Source organism: Loxodonta africana, chromosome 3, assembly GCF_030014295.1.
Source record: "Loxodonta africana isolate mLoxAfr1 chromosome 3, mLoxAfr1.hap2, whole genome shotgun sequence".
Classification (NCBI taxonomy): domain Eukaryota; kingdom Metazoa; phylum Chordata; class Mammalia; order Proboscidea; family Elephantidae; genus Loxodonta; species Loxodonta africana.
The window spans coordinates 35,493,991-35,513,713 of NC_087344.1; the positions used below are offsets into that span (position 1 = coordinate 35,493,991).

A 19,723-nucleotide genomic window follows, 5' to 3' on the forward strand; every position below is an offset into this window, starting at 1 on the left:
TTCCTGACGTGGGGTAGGGAGAAACTATGCCATAATAGCTCTTACCTTACCCTTACCGGCCCACCATGATTATTCACAGCTGTACAATGCAGTAAGCCGGGCAGAGGGCTGAGGGTGCCAGTGCTGGAGACTGCAAGCAGCAGTACTGGTGGACTGCCACACTCCCCAGAGGGGCAAGGAGCCACCTTAAAGTCAGAGCACTAACCCTAAATGGGAGTTCACAGAACCGCCAAGACATGCCTTCACCTGGGCATCGAAGGCAGAGAGCTGAGGCAGGAGAAAAACTGGGAGTGCCATCCAAGCACACTGAATCAGTAAAAGGCAATACCCACTGCTCCTACTCTTTGGGAAGGCAGGCAACTCGCTGGCACATTTTTAGGAAATTTCTCACCAAAATTTTCCTCAAGTCATTACCCTAAGTGGGCATTTTGGTCACGTGTAACCTCCCTAAAAGTAGAACATCCCACCTCCTTGATCAAATGGCTAAAATTATTCCTTAAGAATGAAGTGTTGGGGTTGTCGCAGGAAAGGCGACAACCCCAACACTTCATTCTTAAGGAATAATTTTTTTCTCTGCTTTTCACATGTAAAATCTAAGGACTTCAGTTTACAAATACTAATGATGAAATAATAAAAATACTAATAAGATATTAATAACATTTAAAATGGAAAGCTGTGTTGCTACAACTTTGCTTTATTCTAATACCTCCCCCGCCTCCCCGCACACCCTAGAGGACAGCTCTCAGTCTGTCAAGAAGCTACTTTATCCAACCCTTCTACAATCAACAGGAAGAAAATTAACTAACGTTGTCATGGGATATACTGAATTACATGGTTAATTTTAGTCAACAAACACAAAATTTCTCATCCTAATTTTAAACACCAAGCAAATTTTTAAAACAAGAGGCTAAAAGCAACAAACTCCTAAGATAAAGGTAAACAGAAAGTACTTTTTGAAATGCCTCAGAAAATTATGTTCCTCATGGCTGGGAGGAATGAGGAAAAGGCTAGAATTCCATATTGGGTGGGTAACTCCTAAGATCTTAAATTTAAATATTTCTCTGAAGCAGAGGTTCTTTTCACATATAGAAGAATATGTGACACGGACCCAGGTGTACTGCTTTAGACTAGAGAAATGAATTTACTGCATGGAACAAACCCAGATGTTTCTCTTTCATCAGTAAAGAGCAGAAATGAATGATGTGGCCTTTTGACTACCGCTCCCTCTGTAATCAATGCCCACATGGGAGTCTCAATCAAGAGTCTCAAAATCCCAGCTTGTTAATTTTTATGAAAAAGGTATTCCTACTTTCTACCAGAAACAAAAACCCATTTCCTGTAAGGCCCTATCTGGTCCAAACACATGGACTAGTGAGAAAGAGAAGCCTGGCAATAGGCAGGTAAATCATCTTCTCTGTTCTCAGTGTCAAGGGTGCATTCTCTAAAACCAAACCCACAAGAAAGTTAGATAGGCTTGCACTGACTGGGTGATAACCAGTTCTGAGTGGCCCAGCCTAATGCACATGGATGGCTACAAGGCCCGACCCGGTCCCACTGTGCTCATGGACACAGAACTGGCCTGACAGGAGAAGTGTTCAGAGGCCCGACACCATCATGTCACAGCTAGCACCATGGTGGACGCCCCCCAAAGCTGAAGTAGCCCTGTGTGAACAGAAGCACACGTGTCCATACAGAGTAGCTGAACTTAAACAAAAAGCATTCCAATTTCCATAAACCTAAAGTCCATACCAACTGCCCTACAGTCCAAATCAACTGTGAAGACAGAGAATCAGGGAGACAGGCCTGACAGCAGCCAGTGGATGCTGCCTGTTATGCCATGTCCACGGGACCTGTCTTTTCCCGTATATACAAGGAAATGTGGATAGTGGCTACTTGTGGAAAAAGACACAAGGTAGTGGGACTCCTACTTCTCACATCATATCATCCCTTTATATAGGGTTTGTTTGTCGTCCCCCACCCCGGACCCCAAAGTTAACAGAGGCTATCTGGAAAGTATTGCATTGGGCAAATCTACTGCAAGAGACCTCTTTAAAGTATCAAAAAGCAAAGATCTCACCTTGAGGACTAAGGCGCACCTAGTCCAAGCCACGTTATTTTCAATCGCTTCATATGCATATGGAAGCTGGACAATGAATAAGGAAGACGGAAAACTTGCTGTCTTTGAATTATGGCGTTGGTGAAGAATATTTAAAGTACCATGGACCACCAGAGGAATTAATAAATCTATCTTGGAAGAAGTACAGCCAGAATATTTCTTAGAAACAAGGATGGCGAGACTTCGTCTCACATATTTTGTACATGTTATCAGAAGGGACCAGTCCCTGGAGAAGGGCATCATGCTTGGTAAAGTAGAGGGTCAGCAAAAAAGAAGACCCTCGAGGAGATGGACTGACAAAGTGGCTGCTAACAATGGGCTCAAACATACAATGATTGTGAGGATGGCGCAGGACTGGGCAGTATTTCATTCTGCTGTACGTAGGGTCATTATGAGTTGGAAGCAACTCGACAGCACCTGACAACAATAATAATCTGCGTACTGTGGCCAAGGGACATTTTTTTTCCCTATACTTTTCATCAGTTTAAGAAAAGCTAATTAATGTTAACTTTTTAACGTTACTAGCAGACCTACAGGGTTACTGAGTCGGAACTGACTCAAAGGCAACGGGTTTGGTTTTTTTTTTTTGGTAGATGAACTATTAGATATCACTAAAAGCAAAAATGAAAACACTGTAATAACATGGAAAAATGTTTAGTATACATTAAATGAAAATCAAAATTTAAATTTACAAATAATAATTCCAGCTATGTTAGAACAAAACTATGCCTACTAAGAAAATTTTTTAAAAGACTAGAATTACTAGTTGAGTTTTCCAAATTTTGATAATGTAGTTTAGATGATTTTGATAATAAAAAACAAACGCACATTTTAAATAAGTCTTACTCACATTTTATCACTTTTGCTTTTCTCTTCACTATCCTTAGTTCCCCAGAACCTTCTGGAAAAGCCCACTATCGGTCTCTGTGGCCTGGGCTGCTTCTCTCCTCTGGCCCAATGTCACCCGCTAAGCCCCGGCTGAGCTGAATCAGCTCCCTTACCTGATCTAATCCGCTAAGACGAGGCCTGCTGAGAGCTAGTCTGTCCTCCTTCATGACCCATGGGTGCATTATCTTTTATTTAGCACCTGTTTTGGAAGTATTTGTAATAGGAACTTAGGAATAGGACTTTCCCCAAATCACTTTTCACTCCAGCCTGTTGTTGCAAAGTGAAAATGGTGTAACCCATACCCCATGGTTAAAGTGAAAACTCAACGAGACACTCCACCTGAAAGTAGTCTACAAGCTTTCCATGATTAAACCATGAGGCGGTTCTTCCAACAGAGCACCCACAGGACAGTGGGTACAGCTGGCCACCAAGATGCATATGTATGATCTCACTGCGAAGCAGGAGGGCTGCCCCATGTAGCCTGGTCACCAGCTGGCTCGCCCTTGGGCCTCCTGGTGTCTCTGAGACTCAGACCTCTTCCCACCGCTTAGTCAGGCCCAGGGAGTGTCCAGTGTCTTACGCCGGGCTGACACTGGCTAATGTGCTCAGCCATTTTGAGGTGCCTTGGAAAATTGTGTTCCTCATGGCTGGGGGGACTTGAGGCAAAGGCTAGAATTCCATATTCAAGAAGCACACCTAACACCTGAGACTAAGCAGCATTTTGAGAAAGACGAGTTTGCGTAAGAAATTTAAACCAACTTCAGCAGCTTTCCTATTTTTCTTTCATTTACAAGTCCTGTTCACCTACAAAATTAAGACAGTGCCATCAAAGTCAAGGTTAAAAAAACCTGTTTCCACTGAGTCGATTCCAACTCATACTGGCCCTTAGAGTCGAACTGGCCCATAGGATTTCCAAAGCTGTAATCTTTACGGAAGCAGTTTGTCATGTTTTTCTCCTTCGGAGCAGCTGGTGGATTTGAACCATTGACCTTTTGGCTGGGCGCTTAACCACCACGCCACCACCGTGCCACCAGGGCTCCTTATAAACAAGATTGTTGTTAGGTGCTGACAAGTTGCTTTCTGACTCGTAGTCATTAAGACAGTGCAAATCTGATGGGCATTAGTGTGTACTCAACTCAGCCTGCCTTCCTGTATACATTATTCCTAACAATACCCTGTCCCAAACGTAGTCTGATAAAACTACCATAATCAATAAGGGTTTGTTATTGCACAAGTGACTGTGTGCAGAGCAGTGCAAGCAGTAGATGCTCTGTCTGCTGCGAGTCGCCAGTCTTCTGTGTTGGGCCTGTTCGAGCCTCAGGGAATGGTGGTGAGCAAGACAAGGCTGAGTTGTGGTTGGAGAGCGACAGATGACAGACAAGTCAAAAGGGGGGGTGTGTGTTTCATTTCTGAGGGTGAGCATACCAAGACAGCAGGGAGGATGCTACTGTCTGTGGGCAGTTAGAGAACACCTGGCAAAGGGCTGACACGTGAGCTGAGGTCAGATGAGTAAAAAGAACTGTTGTCCTTGGGTAACATGCTATTTTCTGCAATAGTAACAGTCTTCCAAATCATATTTTTAACATCTTGAAGGCACCTATGAGGTAGTCTTACCAAAAAAAATGAAATCTTCTCAAACCCCAAGACATCAGCAAACAGAGGGACGTGCTAAACGCCACTGCGGGGATACATCTGCAGGAAACCACCAGGCTGTTTTTTTATAACAAATAAACGGCAAGGGTTAAAAAAAAAAAAAACAGCTAGCAGCATGCACGCCAACCCAACAAGTGGACAAAGAGGAGAGAGAGGGAATTTACAGATTAAGGTATTTAAGAGATATACCAACCAACTGGAATACAGACCTTACTTGGAACTATTCAAACAAACTGTAAAGCCAAATCCAAACAAAAGGACCCTAGAGGCCTAGCTGGAAGAGGCTTAGCAGGAAATGTGTGCGTAGAAGGGATGGCGGGGCTGTGAAGGGGTCGCTGTTGACTTCTGTGGCTTGGTAATGGCACTGTATTTGTTTCATATGCCTTTACTGTTTAAAGCTGCATGCTGAAATATTTACAAATAAAATGATATGTCTGGAACTTGCTTCACAGCAAGGAAGGAAGGAAGTAGGTGGGGCACATATAAAACAAAATTGGTCATGAGTTGGTAACAGCTGAAGTCTGATGAAGGAGTTCCGTCTGCTATTCTGCTGACTTTACATGTTTAGAATTTTCCATTACTAGCAGCTTAAAAACTGTCAGGAGTTTTGGCTCCTGATTCAAAACCCAAGTGTACAGACTTGGGGAGAAAGTCTGATAAATCTGCATTATGGTCTGGGTGTCTGAGGACAGGAAGGGGTTGCTGTTCTTCCGTTAGGTGTGATCATGGGACTGCGGATATGTTAGTTTTTTCAAGCCCTTATCTCTCAGAAATGCTTATTATTAAAAGGGAAATTATATGATTTGGGGATTTGCTCTAAAACACTGGAAGGACAGAAAAAACAGAGGGAGGGAGAGGTTTTGAGAAGAAGGGAGCGGAACATTAAACAAAACTGACCAAATTCTGTAAACGTTGAAGCTGGGTGATTAGTGCATGAGAGTTTAGCCTAATATTCTGCCCTTACAGATGTCTGAACACTGCCTTAGGGAATTATGGACTCTCTAGGTTTGACATGTGATGACGCCGGGGCACATCACAGATGAATCTCTTCATGTTCTGATCTTTTTTTCTGCAGTGACAATGAACTGCACTCCCACTTTACTTGGCTATTTTTTGGGTTTTCTTTCTTTTTTTTTTTTTTTTTTACAAGGATTCGACCCTATTATTTTCCAAATCTGAACATCTGAATGGTTGACTGTGTTTCATGCGATAAAAATACTGTCTTTTAAAATAATAAATCAGCACTAAATCAGCTTCTATCAAGTAGTATGTACCAGAATATTTAATGAAATAAAAAGTAAACCATAACTAGTGTTTGAATGATAACCAGATGGTTATAATGACTGTGACCAAATCTATTGCTGTGGAGTTGATTCCGACTCATAGTGAGCCTACGGGACAGAGTGGAACTGCCCCACTGGGTTTCCACAGAGTGGCTGGTGGACTGGAACTGTCGACCTTTTGGTTAGCAGCCGCAGCTCTTAATGACTGTGCTACCAGGGCTCCAAAGACTAAGATAGGAACCCTAATTATATATTTAATTCTTATCTGGCTCTTGCTTCAAGTATCCAGCAAATCTTTATATGCTACTTGAAAACTGACTGGCGTCTATTACATTTTATCACCACCAAGTGTATTCACATAGTCCGGCCTCAATGTCTAAGATCCCTCTCATGAGATTCCCCTATTTCTCAATTTTCTGATGCAAATTTTAGGAAATAACTTGCATCCCCAAACTTACCAAATGCTTTTAACTACCAGAGAATGGGTACACAGCAACTTTCACCTTTCACATTTACGGACCATGTAAATTTACGCAACAACCACATATTAGTTTTGTAAATAGAAAAAAAGATATGAGAAGCAATTTATGCGTTAAGCGACTACACCTACTCCGGTCCACATGTGGCGTGACCTCCCTAAGGCCCACAGGTGCTGTTCTGTAGGCAACACGAGCCTCAGAAGTCAGGTTACCACATTTTACAGATAAAGGTTCTTGTACTTTTCAAATCAGAGCAAACGCCACACACAGAGCTCATAAAGTCACTGAGAGCCAGATGTCATTGACACTCGAACCGAACTTGTGGGAACCAAAGGTGTCATCCTAGGAAGTCTGTGCTGAACCCAGAAATCACTACAGCGGGGAAACTCACAACATAGTCACATTCTGATGTCTGCTGTCCGATCAATGGCCCTGACACCTCCAGGAGTTGCCTCTCCGATTTTCTACGGCTCTGCCGGTCCTTGTGTGACAAAAGTATAAAAGTACCATGTAGACCAAGTGATTTAAAAACTGAAAAATTTCACTACTGACCTTAAAACATGAATAGGAAAGGAAGCCAGTCCTGTGGACAGAGTACACAGCATACATAGCTTTCTTAGGACACAACAAGAAAAACAAAAATCACTTTTGTAGGACACACTACCCTCCCCACGCACAGATGTGCCTGGCTGAGGAAGGAGCAGTATAAAACATGCAAATCCTAAACTTTATTTCCTTAAACCTACAACCCAGAAATTAGTTTGAGTCTTCCTTCCTACCTGAAGGCCACGGCCAAGGTCTATTTTTATCTTCTTATGCAAATTATTTACAGGCTGTTTTACAAAGTCACATTTAAAAAATATTGTAAAGAATTTATAAATAAAATCAATATATTCAAAGTATGTTACTAACAGTTAAAAAAAATTTTCAAAATATACTGCTATTGTACTATTTTTCAATGTAGACTTATTTTACTTAAACTGTAATACAAATACTATTTTGTGCACATGAGAAAAACTCTGGAACTAGAAGGGGTCTCAAAACTTAGCCCACCTCCTATTTCTAGCTAACAAAAGCCCCTGAGTTATCTTGTACAGTATTCTGATCCAAACACTCTTGGCAGAGTCCTGGGAACCTCTCTACACTTCATAGTGAGAGCAGATGAGGAAACCGAGCGGAGCCCAGCCCCCCTCCCTCCCTCTGCATGATGTTCCGTGGGTTAGGAGGGAGGGGAGGAGGGGAAGGAGAGGCAGGGCAGGCTCTTCTAGCCACAAGGAAACACCTCTGCAGACTGATATAACTGGAGCGTGAGGGCAGAAGAAAGGCAGAGAGCAACTGCTCGAGGAACCCAGGTGTGGAGGGTTTGTGGGGTAGAATCACTTTCTCCTCTGCTGCTCTACTAGACCAAGGAAACGTTTCCTAATCCAAAGACTGAGGCACTGGGGGATGGGCACTCAATGCTTTCTCAAGTTGCTGTTTCCAAAGTCAACTTCTGTGGGCAGCTTTGATCAAACGAGTGAATGCCAACTCCTACCCACAGCGCCTCCTTCACAGGCGCCCCTCACAGGCATTCCCCCCGCTAGCCCCAGGAGGTAAGACTTGCTTACAGTGGCTTGTCACAACATGGCTAAGGTAAATGGCATGTCTCTGCCTATGAGCTTTTCAAAATTTTCTTCGCCATCTTTTTTCTTCAAAATGCAGCTCCTTGATGTAACTCCTGTACACCAAGATCGGATGAAGGAAACAACAGCCAGAAAACTTAGGACAATTATTAAGGTCCTTATACTTATCTTCAAAATCCCAGGGACGTCAATGGCTTACTCTTGGTAAGCATAATGGTTCATCCAAAACATCTCTCAAAACTGATTGCAAATTCAGATGGCTTAGGGCTGCACCTCCCAAAAGCAAGCAGAGAAACTAAAAGCATGATTCATACTAATACTAATCAACATATATTAATTTCTTTTGACTATATTTTGATTTTTACCAAATAGCCCTGTGATCCTTCAAAATCCAGTCAATTCCACTGAGCATAGTTCTGTAATGGGTAATAAGTGCAGTCCAGCTGCTTTCTGACCAGGCTTAGTTTCAGTCTCAATAACTAAAAATTCCTTTTTTAAAAAAATCAGTAGCGCTCCTGGTTTTACTGGACCAATGTGTCTCATTCACCTCCATCTGCATTTGTCTGTTGAGCCCTCCTGTGTGTTCAAGGAGCACAGCGTCTAGAAGAATGACCCACAAACGTCTATCTGAGGAAAGGCTTATAGAAGCTCTATGATTTTACCTCCCAGATTCTCTTGCTTCAGAAGGGAAGTTTGAGATTTACTCCCAGGTCTTAGCTGTGATATAACAAGCACTGCTGTGTGACAGGCACTTCGTAGGTGTGCTCCCCATCCTGTGAAGGGGCCCTATCACCTGTCCACTCCCTAAACAAGAAGAAATGGAGTCACGGGTTGGTTAAAGAACTTGCCCAACGTTCAGAGTTACAAGTAGCAAAGCTGGAATTTTAACTCAGGCTAAGTCCAGAATTAACCATGCCATGGAACGTAGCTGCCTAGTAATGGTTAAGGGACCACAAAAAGAAAGTGTTCTTTCCCAGTCACTTGCAGCCTCCTATGATTCCATCAGGACAAGCTCTCCTGATGGCAACACAGCGGAGGCTGACACATCAGTAGTCTTCTGACCTGGGCCAAGGGCTGCCATCTTCCTTTTTTATATTGCAGTGCTTCTAGGGCAAGTGGTCTCAGTTTCTCCACTTGTAGAGAATGCATCTCAAAATCACCTCCTGCCTAAATACCATCCATGCAGGTGAGCCAGCTCACCGGTTTAAGGGCTTCTGGGTCTTATGGCCCGAGCACCCACACTCACAGAGCTCACTGCCTACCTATCAAATCTTTAGCTCCTGAATAGCTCCTCTATAACCAGTTAATCCCCCTAAGCCACATTAAAAAAGTAAAAACAGGTAAAATCAATTTTAATTATATGTTTAATATATCCAAAATATTATAATCTCAACACGTAATTAATATAAAACAATTATAAAGGAGATACTTCACATTCACTTTTCACAAGTTTTTTAAATCAGTGTGTGTTGTACAGTCAGCACCCGATTCCAACTAGCCACATTTCAAGTGGTCAAGAGCCACATGTGGTGAGTGGCTACCAGCTACTGTAACTGTCAGCAGCTCTGAGCTCTTCCTTATTTCAGAATTCTCCAAACTGAGCCCATTTCTAATCTCTTCATTCGCACAGCAGATACTCACTTAGGCATCAAACCACTTCAACACCTTTCATAAGAGCACGTATTGGCTCCAGTTTTCCTAGTTCAAAAACTGAGAAAGATGACACGGTCATTCCTGGTCCCCGCATCACTTCTTCGGCATCCCCACGGCACATCAGTTCCGTAGATGCTGGTGACTAGGAGGTGACAGCAGTCCTCATAATGTGAGGTCATGAAATACCTGAAAAGTGGCAGCTTCAAGAATGGAATGGGAAACTAGGGATGAGCCAGTTAAGAAGAGCAGTGAGAGCCACCCTTGGTCACCTTGCAATCTCTACAATCACAGGAAATGGCAACTGATCCCTTTTCTCCGAATCCTTACGTCTTGTGCATCATGAAAAACACTGCTTCTTCCCGTCTGCTCTCCTTCCACATCTGACCCCACTAGCCTATGGCCTGCACAGAGCTGAGCACATACTAGGGGGTCAAAGGTTGTTTGATAAGAGAACCTCCACAAACATGGTGAAACAGAGAACCCCTCTTTAATTATTTGAGTTAAGTATTACACATAACTGACTCATTCGTATGAAATGAAAGGCTCACATCTAGAAGGAACCTGTAAACACAGAAAGGCGGTGGGAAAATTAGAAATCACTTAACATACACAACAGACGAGGTAACACTCCAAGCACCTTTAAACCAAACCAAACCCACTGCCATCGAGTTGACTGCAACTTGTAGTGACCCCATAGGGTCTCCAAGGCTATAAATCTTTATGGAAGCAGGCTGCCACTCATTTCTCCCACAGAGCAGCTGGTGGGTTCGAAGTGTCGACCTTTCAGTTAGCAGCCAAACACATTAACCACTGTGCCACCAGGGCTGCTCAAGCACCTTAAAAGGGGCTGAAAATTCCTCAAGTGCAGGGAAGAATACGCTGTCCCCCATGCCACCTGCACTCCATCAGGTGTAAGTAACCTTTGCTTTTACACTCACTTCCTGAACACATGGTGACGTGACGGGCACTGTTTAGGTGATGGGCACTATTTAGTTTCTCATGGAAAGGAAATTATATTGGCATCTGTATGCCCACCCCACCCGATAGGATGGCTGGCTGAGGCACTTCTGCTGGCAAGAGGCTGCAGAGTATTTCATGTTGGGGGCGCTCCAGAGCTGGACCTCGAGGTTCAAGTCCTAACTCTCTCATCACCAGCTAACCTTTCCCAAGTTTCCTGGCCTTGCTCTGCCTCTGTTTTCTTGTCTGAACGTGGAGACGGTGATAATGCCCACCTCGTGTGCTGTGAGGATCCCATGAGGACCCACTAGGCACTTGGAGTTGTGACTGGCACACAGTGAATGTTACTAAACAGGACTCATTGTAAAAGCAATGACAGAATTTTTAACCCCAAATAATGTAAAGAACAGCTAGAAAACTAACTCCTTTACCTGCCGCACTTCTTACCTGGAGACAGTACAGTAGGCTCTTTTGCAGAAATCAAAAACATGGGTGACAGAAGCAACCAGTATAATACAGGAGTTCATTAAGTAGAAGGAAGATGAGAACTGCTTATAGTTTATATTACTTTCTAATTGTACAGTTTTTTTTAAAACAGTTTTATTGAGGTATAATCGATATGCAATAAACTGCACATATTTAAATTGTACATTTGGTAAGTTTTAACACATGCACATGCCCCCACCCACAGTTTCCTCACACCCTTCGGTAACCCTTTCCTCCAGCCTTGTTTCCCCCATGCCCAAGGTAACCACTGATCTGCTTTCTGTCACCACGGATTAGTTTGCATTTTCCAGAGCTTTATGTACATTGAACTAGACAACATGTACTTTTTTATGGTCTGGCTTCTTCAGCTCAGCATAATTATTGTGAGATTTATCCACGTTGTTGCATGTACAAGTCTTCTTACAGACATATACTTTCATTTCTTTGGGGTAAATACCTAGGGGTGGAAAGGCTGGATCCTAAGGCAGGTGTATCATTTAATATTTTAAGATACTGGAAACTGTTTTCAAGCTGGTCTTACCATTTAATATCCCCACAGCAGTGAATAAGTTCCAGGTGCTCCACATCCTTACCCTGGCAGGTCTTTCTTATATTAGCATTCTAAACGGTGTGGAATGGTATCTCATGGTGGTTTTAATCTGCGTTTCCTTGATGGTGAATGATGTTGACTATCTTTTCATGTGCTATCTGCTACCTCTATAAATTTTCTGATGAACTGTCTATTCAAATCACTTGCCTTTTTTTTACTGGGCTGTTTGTTTATTAAGCTCTGAGAATTCTTTATATAACTGGATGAAAGCCATCTAAAAGGTACATGATTTGCTAATATATCTGCCAGCCTGTGGCTCATCTTTTCAATCTTTTAACAGTGTCTTTCGAAGAACAGAAGTTTTAAATTCTGATGAAATTTAATTGATAAAGTTTTTTTTTTTTTTAATATTGTCATTGATGTCATATCCAAGAAATCCTGGCCGAACCTAAAGCCAGAACAATTCTCTCTGTTTTCTTCTATAAGTTTTCTAGTTATAGGTTTTATTTAGGTCTGTAATCCATTTTGAGTTAATTTTTTTTATATGGTATGAAGTTCACCTTTTGCACACAGATAGCCAACTGTCCCAGTACCTAATTGTTCATTCAGCCTTGCTTTCCTTTTTAGTTTGACATTTCAAATGCATCAAGAGTTGCAAGACTACTACAAAGAGCAGTGCAGCCTCACCCAGATTCACCCACCGCTAACACTGTGACACTCTCTATGCAAGCATTCTGTACAAACAGATATGTGGGGGGGGGGGGGGGGGGGGCCGAGGGTTCTGAATCATGTGCTCCTTAGTTTTATCTGTATTATTTCTAAAATTTGATTTGAAACAAGGGCCTTTCCTGTTTAACAAAGAAAAAGTTCAGAAATATTGCTCTTGTCCAGAATCTAAATCGTAATCTCTCTTGGGACCCTAAGACATCCTAATAAACACTAAATCGAAGCTTTTAAGAGGATCAATTTGTTCTGAAAATGAACTCTGGGCTTAAAAAAGATAGGCAAAACTACAGCAAAAAACGAGGCTATTAAAAAGAAAACTGTAAATAATTTTAAATATTTACTTTAACAAGTGGTGAGGCTCAATTACAGCAAAATTACCTTAATTCAGAAGTGCTTCTAGTCTGGTCTCCAATACATGTAAAATTGTCTGTAACAAACAGAGAAAAGGCTATATTTGCATTGCATTCAGGTTGTGAGAAATAATACTCCATTTTGCTAGTGGTATTTTAAGAACATAAATTTAACCCCTCCCCAGCACTATTTCTCCCCCAAGATTGCTTTTATTTACTAGTATGACAGCATTTTGTTTTTCAGTATGAAAAAAAAAAATCTGATCTCAATTTTTAAAAAAACAAAAAAATCCTTAGAAATCCCTCACAGAAAAATAACCTCAATTTTAAACTGAATTAAATTGAAAAACATGGGAGGGGGGAGTTCAAGACTCCTGTTAACAGAAAAATTACAGTAACAACAAAAATCACCGCAGTTGAATAAATTTCTCATGGAAATCTCACTCCAGATTTTCCCGTCTTCAGTGTTAGACGATCTTACTTGGATTTCAAAAAAACCACTGGTTACCCTTCCCTAAGTCCTGAGGCAAGTCCACATCTGAACATTTTCAAATCCATTCTTGTCGCCACAGTTCCTTCCAATGCCTTAACCCACAAGTCTGGTGCCATGAGGTCCAGGCAGCACGTCTAAACACGACAGAAATTACAATAGTGCCTCCCCACTGGCCTCTTGCCCACACTGCTGCCAGACTGAAAGAATTGTTAATTTTACATTTCTTCTGAAATACCTGCTTGTGCTTTCCTAGAAATAAGTTCCAAAACATTTAAAGATGTTTTTGTCATCTCTCCAAATGAAGATCACATCTGAATATTTCACAGGTCCCCCACTTGACCATGTATGATGTCCCTGGTGTCATACCACAACTCTTCTGGTTTTTGGTCATTTTTTCTTTTTTTGTTCAATGCATCAAATCTAAATCTTCAGATGGTCTCCAATTCATACTCTGGTTCTCGTGGACTTGTTTAAATTTCCTTCAGCTTTAACTTGACCTTGCATATGAGGAATTGATGGTCTGTTCTGCAGTCAGTCCCTGGCCTTATTCTGACTGATATTGAGCTTCTCCATAGTCTCTTTCCACAGATGTAGTGGATTTGATTCCTGTGTATTCTATCAGGTGAGGTCCATACTGTATTCACTGTTTATGTTGTTGAAAGAAGGTATTTGTAATGAGTCAGTCATTGGTCTTACGAAATTCTATCAGGCGATCTCCAGCTCCATTTCTATCACCAAGGTCGTATTTTCCAACTATAGATTCTTCTTCTTTTGTTTCCAACTTCCACATTTCACAATCACCAGTAATTATCAATGCATCTTGATTGCATGTTTGATCAATTTCAGACTGTAGAAGTTGGTAAAAAATTTCTTCATCTTTGCCCTTAGAAGTTGGTGCGTAAATTTAAGTAATAGTCATATTAACTGGTCTTCCTTGTAGCCACATGACAGTATTTGTACTTCAGGATAGATCTTCAGATAGATCTTTGACAGTGAACGTGATACTATTTCTCTTCAATTTGTCATTCCTGGCCTCACAGGCCATATGAATGTCTCATTCAAAATGGCCAATACCAGTCCATTTCAGCTCACTAATGCCTAGGACTTGACCTTTAAGCATTCCATTTTTGATGAGTTTCAATTTTCCTAGGTTCATACTTCGTACTTTCCACGTCCCAATCATTAGTGGATGTTTGCAGCTGTTTCTTCTCATTTTGAGTCGTGCCACATCAGTGAATGAAGGTCCTGAAAGCTTCACTCCATTCACATCATTAAGGAGGCAGCTCTTCCCCAGTCATATTTTGAGGAAAAAAAATTCCCCCAACCTGAGGGGCTCATCTTCCGGCACCATACCAGACAATGCTCCACTGCTATTCATAAAGTTTTCACTGGCTAATTTTTTTCAGAAGTAGACTGCCAGGTCCTTCTTCTTAATTTGTCCTAGTCTGGAAGCTCTGCTGAAACCTGTCCACCAGGGGTGACCCTGCTGGTATTTGAAATATCGATGGCAGAGCTTCTAGCATCACAGTACGAAGCAAGTCACCACAGTACAAAAAACTGACAGACAAGTCGTGACAAACAAGTACATGAAGAAAGCACAATGTCATTCAAAAAACAAGACCAAAATGCGTATCAGAAGAGACTCTGAAACTTGCCCTTGAACGTAGAGTAGCTAAAGCGAAAGGATGAAATGATCACGTAAAAGATCGAACAGAAAATTTCAAGAGGCAGCTCAAGAAGACAAAGTATTATAACAAAATGTACAAAGAGCTGGTGTTAGAAAACCGAAAGGGAAGGACATGCTCAGCATTTTTCAAGCTGAAAGAAATAAAATAAAAATTCAAGCCTCAAGTTGCAATAGTGAAGGATTCTATGGGCAAAATATTGAACAACAAAGGACACATCAAAAGAAGATGGACGGAATACACAGAGTCAGTGTAACAAAAAAATTGGTGGGTGTTTAACCATTTCAGGAGGTAGCATATGATTAAAAACCGATGGTACTAAAGGAAGAAGTCCAAGCTTCACTTAAGCACTGGTGAAAAACAAGCCTCCAGGAATTGATGGAATATCACTTGAGATGTTTGAACAAACAAATGCAGCAAGTGACTGGAAGAGATCCATATTTGTGCCCATTCCAAAAAAACGTGATCCAACGGAATGCGGAAATTATTGAACAATATCATTAACACCACATTCAAGTTAAATTTTGCTGAAGATAATTCAAAAATGGTTGTTGCATTACATCAAAAGAGAACTGCCAGAAACTCAAGCCAGATTCAGAAGAGGACGTCGAACCAGGGATATCATCGTTGATGTAAGATGGATCCTGACTGAAGGCAGAGAATACCAGAAAGATGTTCCCTTGTGTTTTACTGATAATGCAAAGGAGTCAATAAAACTGTGTGGATTATAACAAATTATGAATAACATTTCGTAGAATAGGAATTCCAGAACACTGAGCTGTGCTCATGAAGAACCTCTACATAGACCAAGAGGCAGTCACGTGAACACAACAATGGGATACTACGTTTAAAATTAGGAAATGTGTGCGTCAGGGTTGTATCCTCTCACCATACTTATTCAATCTGTATGCTGAGCAATAATTCAAGAAGCTGGACTATATGAAGAAAAACCATGCATCAAGATTTGTGGAAAACTCATTAACAACCTGCACTATACAGATGACACAACCTTACTTGCTGAAAGCGAAGAGGACCTGAAGCACTTCTGATGAAGATCAAAGACTATAGCCTTCAGTATGGATTACAGCTCACTTAAAGAGAACAAAACAAAAACCCTCACAACTAGACCAATAAGCAACATCATGATAAACTGAGAAAATACTGAAGCTGTCAAGCATTTTGTTTTACTTGGATCTACGATCAAGGCCCATGGAAGTAGCAGTCAAGAAATCTAATGACATACTGCATTGGGGAAATCTGTAAAAGAACTCTTTAAAGTGTCAAAAAGCAAAGATGTCCCTTTGAGGACTAAGGTGTGCCTGACTCAACCCATGATATTTTCAATTACCTCACAGGCATGCAAAAGCTGGACAATGAATAAGGAAGACTGAAGAAGAAATAATGCCTCTGGATTATGGTGTTGGTGAAGAATACTGAATACACCATGGACTGCCAGAAAGAGGAACAAATGTGTCTTGGAAGATGTACAGCCAGAATGCTCCTTAGAAGCGAGGATGGCAAGACTTCGTCTCACATACTTTGGACAGGTGACCAGGAGGGGCCAGTCCCTGGAGAAGGACATCATGCTTGGTAAAGTAGAGGGTCACCGGAAAAGAGGAAGACCCTCAACGAGGTGGATAAGACAGTGGCTGCAACACGGCCTCAAACATAGCAACAATTGTGATGGTCCAGGACCAGACGACGTCTCATTCTGTTGTACACAGGGTTGCTATGAGTCGGAATCGACTCAACAGGCACCTAACAACCATCACAACCCACCCAACCTACCTAATGAGTCTTGTGATTCTACAAACTCATGGGCACACATCTCGTCTAGGGATCAGGAGAGGTATCAACAAACTAAAATGTCCCCAGTTTGAACTGTGAATTCTAAGGCATTTACTTAACAAAACAGTTTTACTTTGGAATTATGCTGCTTATGTACAAGCAAGCACATGATTTTCTGGCAGCAGAAGTGGGTGAGGACGTGGGAAGTGGAAGAACATACAGATTAATTGGTGAATGCAAACTCGGGTAAGCCCTCCGAGGGCGGGGCCTCCGCGTGCACACCGAGGCTTCACCGAATTCCTGCAGTCAGAGCAGGGGGCTCAACCCCAGCATGACTGGAATTTAGAAGGGTAGGGATGAGCACCCCAGCCCTGCCTCAGACTCTTCTTCAGTAAGAACAGGGAACCCTCACTGTGGTTCCTGCCTTGAGCTACCAGTAGGGGCCTGGTAAAACAGCTGCATATCTAGGTATTTCAAACAGAGCAAGGCATGAGATGATTTTCTGATGAGTTTTTCTCTTCCCACCTGCTTCTGAAGTGGCAAATACTGCAAAGGGTTGATATTTGGAGATTGGGATAACTGTGACAATCACTAAAGCAGCGGTTGTCAAACAGGGCCATACTGCCCCCTCCAGGGGACATCTGGTGGTATCTGGAGACATTCTTGGTTGTCATAGCTCAGGGAAGCAGTGCTACTGGCACCTGGTGGGTAGAAGCCAAGGATGTTGCTACACATCCTACAGTGGACAGGACAGCCCCCAACAGAGAAAAGACCTGGCAATTTGCTCCCCATGAAGATTATAGCCTAGGAAACGCTATGGGACAGTTCTACTCTGTCGTATAGTCAGTATGAGTCAAAATCAACTTGATGACACCCTACAACAACTCTGTCTACTAGAGGGAAAAGATAAGGAAGAAAAGTGAGATGCATTACAGACTCTTCTTAAGAGGCTCACTGCTCGGTACGGTTTCCTTGTCTGTAATCTTAACAGAAGCAGATCGCCGGGCCTTTCTTCCCTGGTTCCGCTGGATGGGTTCAAATCACCAACCTTTAGAGGTCAGCAGTCTAGTGAAAATTGTTTGCGCAACCTAAGAAGCTATGCCACCTAGGGATTTCTACTCTGTAACACATGAGGTCTCCATGAGTGAGAATCGTTAACACCACAGCAACAGTTTTTTGTGTTTTTTTTTTTTAAGGCTCATGATATCAGATTAACTGAGCCTGGGTGACTGGAGCATCGGTTTCCTACAGGGGGATCTGGGGCAGGAGTGTCACGTTGGAGTCAGGAGAAAAAGAACACTGTACCCATGCTCAGTGAGGACTGTAGGATTCCTCTGAGCTACAGATGTGGAAATACGGGGTAGCATGCCAACATGCTTGAATCTTTCTCTAGTCTTACGTTTGATCTTCGAAAGCAACGTTATCAGGGAAGTTGGAGGGGGTTAATGGAATAGAGAGAGAGGAATTTCAAGAAAAAGGTTAAACAGCTTACAGACCCATTTTTAAATCAAAACTTAAAATATTTAAAATAAAATTCAAAAGCATAAATAGAAAGTAAAGACTACTCCTATCACAAAGATGGTTTGCTTTCAGGCCATCTCTCTCCAGCCAGGCTACCGCCCATCCACCACTCCACACCCCAAGTCCTGCTAACCCTCCAGTCTTCTGTATGCCATCTGCCTGTGCAAACACACACAGTGCAAGGCTTCCAAATATAAACACCTGATTTTAATTCGGTTTTACCAATTGGTTCTTGAGCACAGGGCCCTCATAACAATGCCATTCTGAGATTCTAAAGTACTTCAGAATAAAAAGCAAAGATAAAAAAAAAAAAAAACCCTTCTTACATTAACGAGGTTTATGATACAGAAGTAGTTAATATTTCTTGAGCACTTCCTTTGTCCCAGGCATTATTTTAAGCATTTTCAAATATACTGACCTATGTTAACACATTTAACCTTAAAAAAAAAAAAAAAGGCATGTGTACTCTTAACAAATGCCTGGTCTGCTCCATCCATATCACAGATAAACTGACAGGTAAGCATTAAAGCCTCTCATGAGAATTCACTGGGACACAGCATCTCTGCCTTGGCTCTGGGGTTGTACAGAGCAACCATGTGGACTGCTCAGTCTGCTCCTCTACTCCGCCACTTTTACTCTGCTTTTGACAACCAAAACCACCTTATATTTTACTGCTTATGAAGTTACAGATCCAGATTTCAGCTTTGAACAAGTGCATAATTCTCAAGATAAATAATACTAGAAATATTCACGAGTATTAAAATAGCACTGGATTCAGGAAGACTGAATCATTTCAGGGAAACCATAAAGAAAAGTGATTCATGCCAATTTTTAAAAAGCAAATGACTTGTGTAATGAAGCCCTAACATGGCGTACACAGGCAGCCCTGCCGCTCAGGCCTCAGACAGGGGCCTCAATGCAGAAAAAGAGCAGAGAGTAAGGTGAATCCCGGGCACGCCCCAGGACTTGACGGTGATATCCCTCAAACACTGGTCTTTGAAGTCTACCTGATACTTTGGCTTCATTCTGAAGTCATTTACAGGTCAAATTCCCTAAGAACCCATTCATCTGACAAGTATTTCTGAGTAAAGGGTAAGCGAAAAACAGGAAGACCCTCAACGAGATGGACTGACACAGTGGCTACAACAATGGGCTCAAGCATTAACAACACTGAGGACGGCCCAGGACCAGGCAGTATTTTGTTCTGCTGTACATAGGGTCACTAAGAGTCGGAACCAACTCGATGGCACCCAACAGCATCACGTACCAGACAATCCCTGGTAGTGCAGTGGTTAAGCTCTGGCTGCTAATTAAAATGTCAGTGGTTCGTACCACCAGCTGTTCCACAAGAGAAAGATGTGGCAGTCTGCTTCCGTAAAGATTACAGCCTTGGAAACCCTGTGGGGCAGTTCTACTCTGTAAGTCAGAACTGACTCGACTGCAACGGGTACTTTCTGTTCGTGTATAAGGTAC

The 19,723-nt window shown here is 42.1% G+C and overlaps 1 protein-coding gene across 4 annotated transcripts in view; it reads right to left on the reverse strand.

The window, feature by feature from the left end:
* Window positions 1-19,723, reverse strand: part of GNB1 (G protein subunit beta 1) — an 84,050-nt gene that overhangs the window by 27,719 nt on the left and 36,608 nt on the right. For 2 of the 4 annotated variants that reach the window (XM_064281109.1, XM_064281107.1), the window contains exon 2: window positions 12,792-12,840. The exons of 1 other annotated variant lie outside the window; for it this stretch is intronic. The gene's annotated coding sequence lies outside the window, so the exon portion shown is untranslated. Of the gene's footprint in view, window positions 1-4,618; window positions 4,643-12,791; window positions 12,841-19,723 lie in introns of those variants that run through there. One more of the 4 variants, XM_064281110.1, reaches the window with a different exon arrangement.